Source organism: Zootoca vivipara, chromosome 5, assembly GCF_965207765.1.
Source record: "Zootoca vivipara chromosome 5, rZooViv2.hap1.1, whole genome shotgun sequence".
Classification (NCBI taxonomy): domain Eukaryota; kingdom Metazoa; phylum Chordata; class Lepidosauria; order Squamata; family Lacertidae; genus Zootoca; species Zootoca vivipara.
Window position 1 is genome coordinate 3,267,546 of NC_142588.1, and position 15,930 is coordinate 3,283,475.

Consider the following 15,930-nt stretch of genomic DNA (forward strand, 5'->3'; position numbering starts at 1 on the left):
TGCTTTCAGAGGTAATCAAAGTGATGACAAGCAAAAGACACAACTCATTGGCAACTATTACTAAGAAACAGCACAGCTGTGTGTGTGTAGAAAGCCCACTCCTTGCTATCCTACCCATCTAGTTTCATATGACCCCCAAGCTTCAGAGTGTCACTAGGCCTGTGTAGTGTTCTCCACCACCTGAGTCGTCACTTACTAGGTGTTGAAAGTGAGGTGTGTATAACTCCCCTTTGAAAGTCCGATGGTGCACTGAAGGAGAACAGCCTCCACTGTAGTCTAAGTTCTGCCAGAGTCAGACTGTTGGTGTGGTGCCTCTGGTAGGGAAAAGACTTAATAGAATAAGTGGTGCCATAAGTCTTGCGTTATCCCCTTAGCATAGTGTCACCACTTCTAGTAACACCAAAAGAGAGGACCCAGATAAGCATACACAAATTTTGAAATAATTATTCTAATTTAAATAGAAATGTAGTGATTTTTCTTATTGCAGTGAGACCAGGTGACCTGTGTACTTGCTCAGTCTGTTATCTAGTTGATGGGGTCCTACTCTGCATTCTTATGGTTCCTACAGTATATCATTGAGCAGTCTTAGAGAAGGCACTCCTCACAATAGAGGACTGTGCTTTTTAAAGTAGGACGTGGCCACACACCTTCAGCAATGGAGAAATTTGTTATGTATTTAGTGGTCTGTGTTTGCCTGAGCTTGAGTCTGGACTAAGGATTCTGAGCTCCTGTGTTCTGATTCAGTACATGATCACAGAACATTTCAGAATTCGGCCTCTGCCATTGGCCCTTGAACTCAATCATGATTTGCAGTTTGGAAGTTTGGACAGCCAATCACGTTGGGAGTGGGTTTCAGAAATGTATATAAGCAGTTGCTTTGCTCCTGTTTCCCAGTTATGTAGTTCAATAAAGGTTCTTGCTGTTATCACTGTGTCTTGTCTCATGGGAACCCACCTACACTTCAAAAATTTCCACACAAGAGCATATTTCAATTAAAACACACACATTCCCCTTGTATTTGGTGGGTTAACTCACTGTGTTGAATTCCTTTTTGAATTGCAGTGCACATTTCTTTGCATACCATGTTCACTTTGGCTTCGGTGAATTAATGTTTAAAGGCCTTTATCTTAGGCCATGGTATGAACTTGATGTCTACCCCAGACAGGCCTCTTGAGTGTAAACCATTCAGAATGGAAGATGAACTATCAAACCAGCACAGGAATATAAAAAACATTTCTCAAGTGGGAGTTAGTGCAGTGCAATGGCTATTCTGTGCACATATCAGTGTTAATCCACATGTGGGTTGCACAGATCCACAATTTCCATGTGCACATTTACCCACACAAGTGCTTTTAATTAAACTCTAGTGTTTCCTGTCCATACTAGTGGGCAGTACTTCATGGGATGTATTTGCACTGTGCGTTGTTGTCCCCTCCCCTCAGTACTTCCCCACCATCTCTGAGTTCTGAAAACCTGAGATCCTTTGTGGAGATGCAAACAGGTATTTGTTTGGCTGTGTGTGCAGCCTTTTTAAAAAATGAGATACAAATGTTCTAATATACCAGACTTGCACAGAATGGTGGGTTAAGGGGTGGTTGGGTGGGTGGCCCCACCAGTAGTTCAGCCTCCCTGTGTTCCAAAAACCTGGAGGTACATCTTGGGCATGAACACAGGTGTCTGCTTACCTGTGTGGTTGGCATTCAGAGAGAGAGAGAGAGAGATGCTTTCCAATAGACCAGACTTACATAAAGCATTGAATTAGTTTTTTTTAAAAAAAAATACATGTGTGTTGCATACATGGGATACATCAAATCCAATTTAAACTGCCATGTGTGCACAAGCTAAGTATAAGCCAAAAAGTTCCCAACTGAAATCTCACTTCCACCACCAACTGACCCAAAGGGCCCCAGGCAAGTCACCATACTCTCAGGTGTTGCTCTACATCTTCCCTACAAAAATAATGATGCTCGTCCCTGTTCTTGTAAGGAATACTGAGATAATGTAGGAGAAGGACACTTGAAATCTGCTTCTCTGAATGCTGAGTATTAATATTAAATAGCTAAATGAAAAGGAAAGAACCATCAAGCACAAATCTTTCTCAAAGGATTTTTAAAATACTGGCACCCACTAAACCATCCATTTCTCAGTGTTGATCTTCTTTGTTTGTTAGCATGGGACAGATGCTTGATACAGCACCTGAATGTACATCCACTTTGCCAAAATGGACTGCCTGGTTATTTTTCCTTTCTTATAAATATCCAGTAGCTCAAAGAAAACTTCCTGATGTCATACCCTTGAGCAGCACACCACCCACCGCCTGACCTCCTTCCCTTGCAAGAAGAAGCTTCCCCCCAAGAGGGGTGGGAAAGGGAACTGCTTTCATGCTTTAGCAACACTTTCTCCTCCACCTATTTCCTTCTTAGTTTTCTTTCTTGCTGTATATTTCACTATCCTCTAACAATAGCTTTGTTTCCACAGCTGCACTGATTATATTTCTTAGTGTTTCTCATTTTTTCCAGAACTATTAGGGTGGGTTGTTTTTATTCGCTTAACTTGGAACAGCCTGCAATAATATTGCAGAAGAGCCTGAGAATAAGGTAATAAGCACAGGCCACTTTTATTTCTTTGCCTGTTTTGTTAGCCCACCACCCCACCCCAGCCTCTATCAGTTTATGTAACAGTGAGTCTGCTGTGATACGTCCTGGACAGGTAGCCTAGAAAAGCCAAATGTTTAGTAAGAATATTCCAAAACGCTCACCCTGCATTTAAATATCCCCATATGCTTAGTTCTTCCTGTGTAGGCCCTATTTTATCCCAATTTTCTACCAAAAGAACAAATATTGGGGAAATCTTCAAAGACTTAATGGCCCACTTCACACATATTACTAAGCGAAACCATGGCTGAGGTGAATGAGTGAACATAGGGGCATTCACGGGGTGGGGTGGGGGGAAATCACCAGGATCCTCATCCCCCAGTCCTCCTAGTGCCACACTGCTCAATGTTGAGATAGGATTTGACTTAGCATGACATCCAAACCTGGACTCATGGCTTCTCTCTCTCAGACAAACCAGGAGCAGTAAACCAAGGAAATCTTGATTGCAGCTAGTGTTTCCCTCTTCTAGTTGTACAATCCTGTAAGGATAAGCAATGCCTTGTGGGTGGCCTTTCACAGAACCAAGGGTATTCCTTGGTGCAATTTTTCTTCTGCGAGCATAGAGAGGTGCTCTGCTTGCATGAGGGTTTAGGAGTAATCCCTGTGGATATCCCTCAAGGATAGGGTTACTCTATGATTCTGTGCAACTGTATAATTATATTTGATAACTTTGGTCATGTTTATTTGACCAAGTACACTTTACTTTGTTGGAGAAATGTAAAAGGGGTTCCAAAACTGGAGGTATCACTCACAGAAACCCAAGAGGAAAAGAGGCAGACTTCAAGAGTCTCCAGCCTGTCTTTGCTCCACCCATTTCATCCCTCTCCAGGTTCTGGGAGTCAGTGGGGAGGGGAGTTTGTCACAGCATGCCTCTTCACCAGCTGGACTCATCTCTGCCTCTTGGCCTCCCTCCCCTCCTGTTTTAGGTTCTGCCTCTGATTCTGGACTTCTCTCTGCCCCGGACTCTGTGTCCAGTTTACATCTGATAGATATTTATATCATAAAACAGTATATGTTAAAAATTCATTTTCCAGTCGATCAGATAGATGACAAGTTGTTTTGCAGTACTGTATGTAATAAATACATACATACACGGGTGGCGCTGTGGGTTAAACCACAGAGCCTAGGGCTTGCCGATCAGAAGGTCGGCGGTTTGAATCCCCGCAACGGGGTGAGCTCCCACTGCTCGGTCTCTGCTCCTGCCAACCTAGCAGTTCAAAAGCACGTCAAAGTGCAAGTAGATAAATAGGGGAAAGGTAAACGGCGTTTCCGTGTGCTGCTCTGGTTCACCAGGAGCGGCTTAGTCATGCTGGCCACATGACCTGGAAGCTGTCTGCGGACAAATGCCAGCTCCCTTGGCAAATAACACGAGATGAGCGCCGCAACCCCAGAGTCGGTCATGACTGGACCTAATGGTCAGGGGTCCCTTTACCTTTACCTTTATGTAATAAATGTTCATTCCAGAACACTGGAAAAATGAATGAATGTTAGAATGCAGAGTCCAGTGTGGTTTCTAATTGGATGGGGAGGGCTGTGTGTTGAGATTCCTGCATTGCAGGGGGTTCGACTAGATGACCCTTAGGGTACCTTCCACCTCTTACCATTTTATGATTCTATGAATTCAAGATTAATTGCACTTGCTGTGTCTAGCTGGTTCTCTCTTCATGCATCCAGGGGAAACCCTAATTTAGAGAAGTCATCCCGGTTTCGGATTTGATTCCTGAACATCCCACTTTCCCTTAGGATGTCCCTATTTTCATTGGAGAAATGTTGAAGGGTATGGAGTTATACAACTCCCGAGCCATCTGAAGGCTGTATAGTGAAGTGGGTTTTTTTTAATGTTTAATGTTTTACTATGTTTTATATATGTTGCAAGCTGCCCAGAGTGGCTGGGGCAAACCAGAATGATGTGTGGGGTATAAATAGTAAAAATATCATTATGGAATGGCACATCCCTATTTTCATTGGAGAAATGTTGGAGGGTATGACAGCATTTTATGCATTCTAACAGTATACTCCTTCCCGTGTTCTGGAATAAACATCCATTACATATAGTACCTAAAAGCAACTCGTTCTACACTGTAAAAAGTAGACAGGCACAGGTCTTTCTACCTTAGCTAGGCCATAGCCCCCCCTCAAAATGCAATCATTAAAGCAATAACAGTTATTTTTATTTTTTATAACATTTTTATTAATTTTCACAATAAACAAAATCATTAAAGAAAAATAAAAAACATAAAAGAATACATTTTAAACAACTCTATACTGTACACGATCAATATTAACTCCACACTGTGGGATTACTTGAACTTTCCTCCACTCCCTCCCCTGGTTCCTTTGTATTATCTTCATTCATGCATGTCAATAAAGTCTTTATCTCTAATTACCTCCAAATTCAAACATTATCTATAATATTACATTTGTTTTTAAAATCCTGCTAATGTATTCACTTCCTTACAATGCTTTTGCAAATATGCAATAAACATTTCCCATTCTTTTTTATATTTGTTATCATCTTGATTTCTACGTTTCCAAGTTAGTTTAGCCATTTCCGCATACAGTATTCCATTAACTTAATTTGCCAATCTTCTTTAGTGGGGACTTTTTATTCTTTCCAGTGTTGGGCTAGCAATATCCAAGTGGCTGTTGTTGCATACATGAACAAATTCTTGTATTCTTTAGGTAGATCCATTCTTGTGACACCTAGTAAGAAAGCTTCTGGTTTTTTAACAAAGGTTATTTCTAACATTTTTTTTTCAATTTGTTATGTATCATTTCCCATTTTTAATAACCTTACATTGCCACCACATATGATAAAACATACCTTCCACTTCTTTACATTTCCAACACTTATTTTCCCTTGTTTTATACATTTTTGCCAATTTAACCGGTGTTAAATACCACCTATACATCATTTTCATTTTATAACCAATCTGTTACCTTCCCTTTTATTTCTTGAAATTCATTCAATTTTAATTGATTATCAATTTCTGTTAACAGGTCTCTCTATATGTTGCTCAATTCATTTTCATATTTATTTTTTTCATGGATATTGCTTCCAGCACTGACAGCCACCATGGGGTTTCCCCCCCCCTAATAAATCTTTATATTTCCCCCAAACGTTAAAAATAGCATTTCTTATTATATGATTCTGGAAGCCTTTATAGTACCACAAGTTTGCATGCCAACTAAATCTATTGTCATGTCCTTCTAAATCTAATAAATCTGTGTTTTTAATACTATCCAATCCTGGATCCAGCATATGCAAGAAGCTTCATAATATAGTTTTATATCTGGTAAGGAGAAGACCCTCTGTCTTTAAGATCTGTTAGTAATTTATATTTTATTCTTGGCTTCTTTCCTCGCCAAATAAATCTTGAAATACTGTATCCTTTTGCCTATCTTTGAAGCAACTTACATTGCTTATCACTGGGATTGATTGAAATGGAAATAACATTTTTGGCAGTACGTTCATCTTGATTACCGATATCATTCCTAATAAGGATAGATTTATTACTCCCCAAATCTCTAAATTTCTTTTTATTTCTTTCCCTATTTTCTTTCCATCAGTTATGCTACCCTACTTCTTGGACTGGTGAGAGGTTCAGGCATATACCTTTGTTTCATTTTGCTTTTTTGGAAAAAGGTCAATGGCAACTTGAGATGTTTAATAGTATTTGAATGTATACACAGATATACAGATTTTACATAGGTGGAGGTACACTTTAAACACTTGTAACAGAACTTTGCCCCATGTAAAACACATACTCCTTTGGGGTACTATTCACCTGTTAATGATAATACCACATACTTAAATGTGATTGACTGGAATTGCCTCATGAAGAATCTCATGTTTTTGCAGCAGTAGTATTTGTGCTAAAGCTGAAAATCAGTATTAAGGGCAGAATCCATAAACCACAGTAATTTTAAGGAAATGGATTTCCTGTCTGCCTTGTTTTGTGTGTGAATCTAATTAAGTGCAGCCTTTTGGCTGCTGGGTAATTTTTCCACAGATATCAGAATATAGAGTTCACAAGCACAGAAAAAGACTAACAAATACTTGATAAGGTTGGGTTTGATTAGATACTAGATACTTGGTGGATTCCTGCCTATATCCTACATAGTCCTCCTGAAACTATTGTAGACTAAGAATCAACACACTGTATTTAGATTTTAAAATCTCTGCCCAGCTATGCAACTAACTGCATGACCTTGGACCATCTCCGGTCATCTGTCCTGCCAACCTACCTCATAGGTTGTTAGTGAAGATTAGAGTGGAATAGTCTTGTATGCATTCTCTGGTCTGTTGGGAGGAAACCTAGAAAAATGTATGAGATCTTCAGCCCCTGTTTGTTTGTTTGTGTTGCTCCAAAGGCAGAAGTCCTTGTGTCAATGGCTGCAACCCATTATGTCAATCTGTGATCAAGGCACGAAGAACCTGAATTTATTGCTTGAATGGCTTAGAACCTGGATTCCTTCCCTCATTTCACCAAATAATTGAGGCCAAAAGTATTGAGCTTCCATGTGTGTCTCAGAGGCTATGTCCCAGGTATGTGGAGAAGTGAGCTCAGTGCTAGGAAGCCCAGAGCAGGGCACAAGCGTGACTTTGTCAATTTTTGGAACATGGTGTCTTCTGGGGGAAATCCTCCCTGTAGCTGAAGGTTGTTACCAGAAAAACTGTGCATGACTGGGAATGAGATTGCTTATTATTTCTTCAAGGTTTGCTTTCCCCCTCTACTCAACATGCTTTTGTTTTCAAACCCCACCAAATTTCACATTAATTTTTTTTAAAGAAAAAAGCAACTTTAAAAATAAGAATGAAAAAAATTAAAGTAATTTTTTTCAAATTGCAAGTAAGAAATAATTGCCTCCCATGGCACCCAGCTAATGTTTTCTAGATTGCTTATGTTTTATGAGGAGGAGAAGACTATGCAGACCCTTGTTGCCATCACAGCTGCAAACGGAAGATTAGCATATGAAGAAGTTCCAGGTGGAGGGGAGTCCCAAGCTGATCTTAATTGGGAATAATCTGTTGGAAAAATATATCTCAGCTGAGACAGTAGAAAGAAAGCACTATACATTCCTTGCAGGCACTCCCTTAATTCTCATAAGAGCATCAGGAAAGTTTTATAATGCATGGTTAAAGGCTAGTAAAGTTGAACAAATAAGGATTGTTATTCATTCTCTCCATGCAATAATGAGTGTATCCCTGCCCATCCTTTGCTATTAGCAGGGCCCTGTCTCATTGTTTCCATTTTGCTATGACAGTAGAATATAGCAAATCTGATGACTAAGATAGAGGATAATACCGGTATATCAATGCTGATGTGTTAAAGTTCTGTTCATAGTATTAAGTGAAATCCAAAGTATAAGCTTTCCTACAGTTCCTTACTTGTCTTCTGCTTAAAATCATTGAGAGCTACTTCATCATGGAACAAACCTGAGACAAACTGATCTGTTCTGCTCCAGTCCATGGAATGATACACACGAAACCATCGTGAACAGCTGCATATTGGGCCATATTAGTCATAGATGAAGTGGAAATTTGAAATAGCCCCAGGCGTGTCTTGCTCTGACATAACAAAGCCGTCTACAACAAACTCAGAAGAGTAATCACATACACATACACAATGTAATCAATGAATTACATGATGCACTAAATTTAGATACCTCACCCACTTGTGAGGTGGGACCACCCCAGCTCTCCCTCCTGCTGCTCCTGGCAGCCAGGCAGAAGGTTGGGGTGGGCAGTAAGATTTCTGTGCAGTCTGGAACTAACATAGCACCACAGTTCAAGAAGGATACTGACAAGCTGGAACATGTCCAGAGGAGGGCAACCAAAATGGTCAAAGGCCTGGAAACGATGCCTTATGAGGAACGGCTTAGGGAGCTGGGTATGTTTAGCCTGGAGAAGAGAAGGTTAAGGGGTGATATGATAGCCATGTTCAAATATATAAAAGGATGTCATATAGAGGAGGGAGAAAAGTTGTTTTCTGCTGCTCCAGAGAAACGGACACGGAGCAACGGATTCAAACTACAAGAAAGAAGATTCCACCTAAACATTAGGAAGAACTTCCTGACAGTGAGAGCTGTTCGGCAGTGGAATTTGCTACCAAGGAGTATGGTGGAGTCTCCTTCTTTGGAGGTCTTTAAGCAGAGGCTTGACAGCCATATGTCAAGAATGCTTTGATGGTGTTTCCTGCTTGGCAGGGAGTTGGACTGGATGACCCTTGTGGTCTCTTCCAACTCTATGATTCTATAGCGATCAGGCCCACATTGGGCCAATAATGTTGCACAGTGTCCATGAGACAGCCCAGCTCCTTCCCACCTCCAGAGTGCCACATTCGGGGGTCTTCTGCTGGTTACTGCCAGCAGGCGGAAGGATCCAATTATACTTATAAAAAAAGGGGTACAGGCGAATCAGTCATAAAAAAGAACATAGTTCCTGCACTAGCTATTTATTTATTTAGTTTGTAACGTACCTATGACGGACAGCAGAGTCAGACCAGAGTCTGGTGATGCAGTGCCTCAGAATTCCACCAGAGGGCTGGAGCCTCTCTCTGATTGGCTACTAAGACAGCCAATGGGGGGAGTATACTTTGTACTTCACTGTTCTGTAAGTACAGTATATAAACTATAGGTATGAAGTGAACTATACTTCCTAGCCACGCTATATAGCTCTTACCTGTTTGCTTCAAAAGGAAAAATATATTTGAAAATGGCCCTTAGGCTACCTCATAATATTCATTGTGAGTGCAGATGCAGATGATCCACACAAAAATCCAGGTGTTTGCCTGGCTGAGATTAAAATAAGCACCTGAAAATAAATGCATATTTTTAAATGCCAGAAATATTTCACTCAAATTATGCCTGGTTAAAAAAAGATGTTGGGCTCAAGTAAAATACAGTATATGAGAAATGTGACTCGACCAGGGTTGAGCATTTGGCTGAAATTCTTTTATCCATAAAGCCATCTATTTTACTCCAATAGTTTTAATTACACATCTTGTAGTCATGCTTTTGACTCCATTTCAGCTTCTCTCAAGCTTTTTCCTCTTTGGTCTTATGACTCATTTTGATGGGCAGCTTTTATGCACATTGTATTTTTATGTTGTACATTAAATCTGATATCATGCTCAGGTGATTTCATGATCTAACATGAACTAACTGGTGTGGTTGTAATTGATTCAGCAGTTGACAATAGCTTACAGTTTACACATCCTGGGAGTTAAATAATGTGCAATGCTGGGAGGATTCCTGCCAAGCACAGAAATAACAGCAGTTAACCCTCTAGCAGTATTTATTGTCAAGAACTTTTATGGGTTTCACATGCATGCCAAGTTGTTGGAGGAGGCCCCTGAAGATTTTTTTTTTCATAATCCTCTAGTACAGTAGTCCATTTCTGGATTAGAACAATATAGCAGCCTCTTGATAAGACAGGAGCCCTTTGGTAAGAAGTGGCGCTATGCATTGTTTGAGCTTGGATAGATGCAAGCTAAAGGCACCAGCATGGGTGAGCCATGCAAAGTCACCAGAAATGGCCACTGTAGGAAACTGTTGGACTTGGTGTGATTTTGGCCTGGATCAACAGCAGGGTTTTGCTTATGCACACACAACCTATATGAACCATATAACCTTTTGTTTTTGCATATGCGTGAGCCCAGCACACAGATCCACCCCTGCCTGCAGCTTGCACCTGGAAAACAAACAATCAGCAAAAGACCAGCTGTTCTGGCACGAACATAATGCTTGTATGCAGATGAACGCCAGCGGCCCAAGGATTTTATGTGGGCAGAGGGGAGTCCCCAACATATTGGAAGGAATATGCAGCAAACTCCAAGGGGTTGGGCCCACATGTGCAGATGGCCTTTCTGAGGGCTGCAGTGAACTTGCTCCTGCACAATTGGGTCCCATTACGGTGCATCATCAGAGGGCCTCTCCCAGCCAGCCTCACCTTCAATAATTTCCTAGCAGACAGAGTTGTTGGCAGGGGGGTGTCATCAGAGAAAGTGGGGCTCCTTTACCCAACTGGTCCATCTTGGAAGAACACAGTTCAATTTTAAAATTGCCACCAAGTCTTGACTCCACCGGCGATCAACTGAGGCTGATGATGTGGTCAGCTGTTCATGCAGGAGTGTGAGGGTTTTAATTGGGGGGGGGGTGGCTTTCGCAGAGCCATGCCAGTCTGCAACTGTTGCTTCAGCTGCAAATGGTAAGCGGTCTTTATAAAATTAACCCAGGGTAGGTGGGAGCAGGACTGGGATCCTGCTGTGTCTGTAGGGAGAAGTCTCAAGAAAAAATGACCTAAGAAGGTTGCTGGTTGGCATGGAAGGGAATCTCCCATTGGGGCCAGTGGAAGCTGCTTCTCTGGGGGAAATTACTTTATTTGAAGATCCTTTAAATTACAGCAATATATTAATATTAATCTATATTTCACACACTGAGCCCACTTCAACTGCTATTTAGTCCATTTCCCCCCCCCCCCCAACATGTCAGGTCTCAAACTAGGGATAGAGGATAAATTTGGTTTGGTTCACAATATAACGCAAATGTAACTAATTCCTAAAAGAATATGCAAACCAAAACACATCTCTCATTGGACATATGTATTTCACCAAATATTGTGATGCAGGTTTTCACACTAAACATGTATTAGAGGACAGAGTGCAGAAATATGTACTGTACATTAAAGAAAATTATATGCAAAACAAATTGTGGCAGAAATGTGTGCCTCAGGAGAAATATGCCCTAAAATGAATTTTCATGGCATGCCCCACCAACATCTGGCAGCAGCAGCCACAGATTAGCAAGTCCGTTCCACAAAGCAGGCTCTTGGGCAGCAGTGGGGCAAAGAAGGTTGTCTGATATCTGTCCTCCTAGCATGTTACTTCTGCCCCCAGGAACCCATGCACTGCATTGCCAGAAACTGAACTGATGATGGAGAACTGAATTGGAGCAGCTGAGGTACAACAGCTGCTTCTGTGGTAATAACACTAATAATCATGGCTTCGGTTCTCTGTTTTTTTAGTTTTTAAAAGCAGATAGAATGTACCTACAAACTAAGGGCAATGTAGATTAGAAGGTATTTCCTTTGTTTAGCAGATGTTAAGAAAACGTGACATGCTGTGCTAATTTTATCATAGGCAAGTGGAACTAGCATCTGTTTTGATTTTCCCTGACCAGCAAGAAACACTTGCCTTTAAACTGGATACTCCTTGGTTTATACAAGTGTGGAAAAGCTTTAAACAACCAAAACCAAAGACCTTCCAGTTCCCAGAAGAGCTGTTGAGTTATGTTGTGTCAAATAATTAACGTACCTGTATTATGGGCAGTGGGTGAGATGGGTGGGGAAAACAAATACCTACTGCTTAAGTTTTAAAGTCTTTGGAGGTCTTTAAGCAGAGGCTTGACAGCCATATGTCAGGAATGCTTTGATGATGACTGGATGGCCCTTGTGGTCTCTTCCAACTCTATGATTCTATGATTCTAACTAAATTATGCCTATGCAATGCAATGCTCAGTAGTAAGTTATGTAATATCCACAAAGTGCTGATCCTTCTTTTATCTCTTGGGTCTTTACATTTTGCCTGTCCTACTGAGAGCTGCTTTCCGATCATGTGTCCGCCCCGCCCCGCCCATAACCATTCAAGTTACTATTCCTCCAAACACAAATAGCTTACACTGGGCAGAAACAATTTGCATAGAGGAGAATCCCAGTCCTCGTTGTGCTGCCCATGGAGCAAGTGCACTGTATTCTTGAATACAAAATGCAAAGGAGCAACACAACTCTAGGAGACAAAATCAGAAATACAGAAACACACAATTTAAATCAAGGGTACAATCACCTGAAACCCCTTTACAAAATTGAAACCAAATGCCATTGCAAGGGACTATGAGACTCTGGACAGGAAGCTGAAGGGTTTGGGGGCACACGTGGTCTTTTCATCACTCCTTCCTAGAACCACAGAAGGTACCTGAGGATCATTCTAGTCAAATCTCCTGCAATACAGGAATATGCAGCTGTCCCTTACAGGGATCAAACTTGCAACCTTGGCATTATCAGCAGCATGCTCACTAAGGTGTTGAAGGTTGTGATCCAGGAAGAGAGAGGAAAATACCAGAAGGTGGTGTCATCAGGGAAAGTTTGGTTTCTTTGACCATAGTCTCTGCTTTCTTGAGGAATGACTTCTGGCAAGACATGGGCTGCACCTCACAGCAGTTGACAAGTATGTGTTTGCTAAAAGTCTCGCAAACCTGATCACGAGAGCATAAAACTAGATCCTGAGGGGGAGGGAGACAACATTACAGACGACAGAAGAACACCTGGTAGGTACTGGGGATAATAACTTCATTGATGCTCAGGAAACGGAGATGGTGCTCCAGAAACCTATTAAAGGGCAAGAAACATCAAGAAGGAAGTAGCTGGAGGGAATGACTCATGGTTTCAGTTGTTTTTACACAAATACACAGAGTTTGGGAAACAAGCAAGAGGATTTGGAGCTTTTAATACAGGATGGAAATATGACCTGGGAGCCACAATTTAAGAAGGATATTGTCAAGTTGGAATGTGTGCAGAGGAAGGCAACCAAGATTATCAAGGGTCTGGAAAGCAAGCCTTATGAGGAACAGTTGAAGGAGTTGGGTATGTCCTTTAAAAGAGAAGACTTAGTGGAGATAAGACTTCTTTTGAGAACGTTTTAATTTAACAAACACATTTCAGTAATTTACAGTTTAATTTAACAATTAAACACATTTCAGTAATTTACAGCACTATTCCAAGCCCTGTTGTTTTATTCACCTTCAGTCTTGGATCACAGATTTAGTCTCATGTGTTTATTTCCTTCCCTAGTTTCCTATACTTTACAATACACAAAGAAATGTAACACTGGTCTAAATAGGATACATATTTGAAATTCAGGATTATCTGATGTATATATATATATATATATAGTACTGTATAGCACAAATAATTGATCACAAGCTTCAGTTTTATAGGGAATATGATCTTCATTGTAAACTTGGTTTCAAATCTGTTTTTATCTTAGGCTGTTTTGCAAACCCGAGATCTCTTATTACTAAGTGATTTATCTAAAGATTACAAAGATTTCTAAGCCTTATGAAGCTCAACAATTCAAGTTGTTTGTGAGCTTCCTGCACCTACCTAAAAAAATTGTTTCACCCTCTTAGTGTTACATTGTCCTTCTAATTGTTGGATTCTTGTAATTAAGTGATTCTTTACCTTTTTCTTTTGTCCTTTTGTTTAGGTGCTTCTTTAATCCCTGTAATGACCATCTTCACAGCCTGCCATTCCAGTCCTATAGGTAAGTCTGGCAAATCATTAAGGCCATCTCCAGACTGGTGTTTTTATGTGGGTGTATTCTGCAACATGCCAGTGATGCAATAATAATGTATCAGTGCTGGATTTATACTAGACTGTCCACATTCCTCTTTGCTAGTTGTTCTGCAATGATTCCACACTATATTTGCCTCCTTGCCTTCTATAGTGCAGCAAAAGTAGACAACAACAACACCCCTGTACATTTGCATACCCTCCAATATTTATCCAATGAAAATAGGGACATCCCATTCTATAATGATAATTTTACTATTTATACCCAATATTTTCCAAGCATGGGAGGTGGGATCATCTATATAATCTATCCCAAAGCTGCAGGTACAAACAATACTGAAGGTGGGATCATCTATAACCTCCCCAATACCACCATGAGCACAAATAATAATAAATCCACAATAAAAAGGATGTCTGAAGGATGCCATTTTCAGTAGCAGCCCCATTCCATTCATAATAAGTAATTCTGTCCTTAAAAAGTTGCAGAGTCACACATTCAGATAATGGTTATTTATGCTGTCTAAGCCTGTGTGCAGTTAGACTTAGACATTCTTGTGACAAGAATTTCTCCCAAACCTTGAGTGTTCAAGTGTCACCACTGCATGGTGAAGTACGCACTTACATGAATAAGAGCCACCACTGGGTCTAGAGACAAATATAGTTTCACTATGCAGAACATCAAATCAAGTACTCTGAATGTTGTGAACACTTGTAGTTTAGATCAAAGGTCATCTATCATCACCCATTCACAGGAAAACTCAACGCTGATGGGGACATGACATCTGTTACAGAACATATGCCCCCATAATAATTAGCTGAATTAACCCAGAGTTTTTCCTAACTTGAAATAAAGTAGTTGAACAGGAGCGTTATTGCAATTTCCATAGTAAAGAAAATAAAGCATTCAAGTTCAAAAAAAATTACACAGTAATTTGTTTCTCTCTTTCATGTTAAAAAGCATAAATTAGATATCAGTAAAGGGCCTTTCATCACACTCCTGGATTCCTTCCGCTGGGTTGCTAGTTGGCTTTCCCACACATTTATTCATATGATGAAGCTTTGTTTACATGGGACAAGAACAGACTTGTGTAAGGAAGCAATTAGGATGGGCGAGACTTTGGTAAGAGAGCACATTTCCATATACATTTCCTCTCAAGAACAACATTGAACTTGCTTCCCACGTCTATTTTCTTTCCTCAATCTGAAGCTTCAGTTATTCTGCAGGAGACAACTCAACGTTGGTAAATGTTAAGAATGTAACATACCTGGACCTTAAGTAATTCTATCTTAATTCAAAATGGAGGCTTATTTATTTAGTTGGGCAGATTTCACATATAAATATTTGTTCCTGACAGCTTCCGGAAGTTCCTCTCTCTCAAATGCAGCCCAACTTCAGACCAGAGTTCCCAATCAAGTAGAAAAACAGCCAACATGGCAGAAGAAGTACTTCTTTGTGCATCACATAGTCAAATTATGGAACTCCCTCCCTCAAGAAGCAGTGATGGCCAGCAAGTTGGATCCCTTTCAAAGAAGATGAGGCAAATGTTCTGCTCACTGGTTTCCCAAAGGCCACTCATTGACCGTTGTGAGAACAGAATGCTGGACTAGATTGGTCGTTGGCCTGATCCAGCAGGCTCTTCTTATGTTCTTAATGTTTGCTTGCTTGTTTGCTTTAAATATTCTGGTGGATGGCCAGAAGAACCATGACCATTTTGCTAGCCCTCTTTGGTTTTGGTTGGTGAGGTTTTCTAGCCATGCACAGCAGCTTTGGGCAAACAGACAGCTTTTGGAGATAGTCCCTAGCCCCCAAAGCAGCCGAAAACCACTGAGCTGTGCACCCCAGCTCCACACGTAGACCCAGCCAGGGCTTTGTTTCTGGGTTCACCTATGGACCCAAGTCAAGGCTCTGCCCCTTGAACCTGGGGA

General features: G+C 40.7%; 1 long non-coding RNA gene across 1 annotated transcript; it reads left to right on the forward strand.

Moving 5' to 3' along the window:
- Positions 1–12,974: 12,974 nt before the first annotated feature.
- LOC148685549 (uncharacterized) lies at positions 12,975–15,458 on the forward strand. Its single transcript, XR_015950051.1, has 3 exons — positions 12,975–13,296; positions 13,919–13,975; positions 15,360–15,458. It is a non-coding gene; the product is annotated as an uncharacterized LOC148685549 (long non-coding RNA).
- Positions 15,459–15,930: the final 472 nt, after the last annotated feature.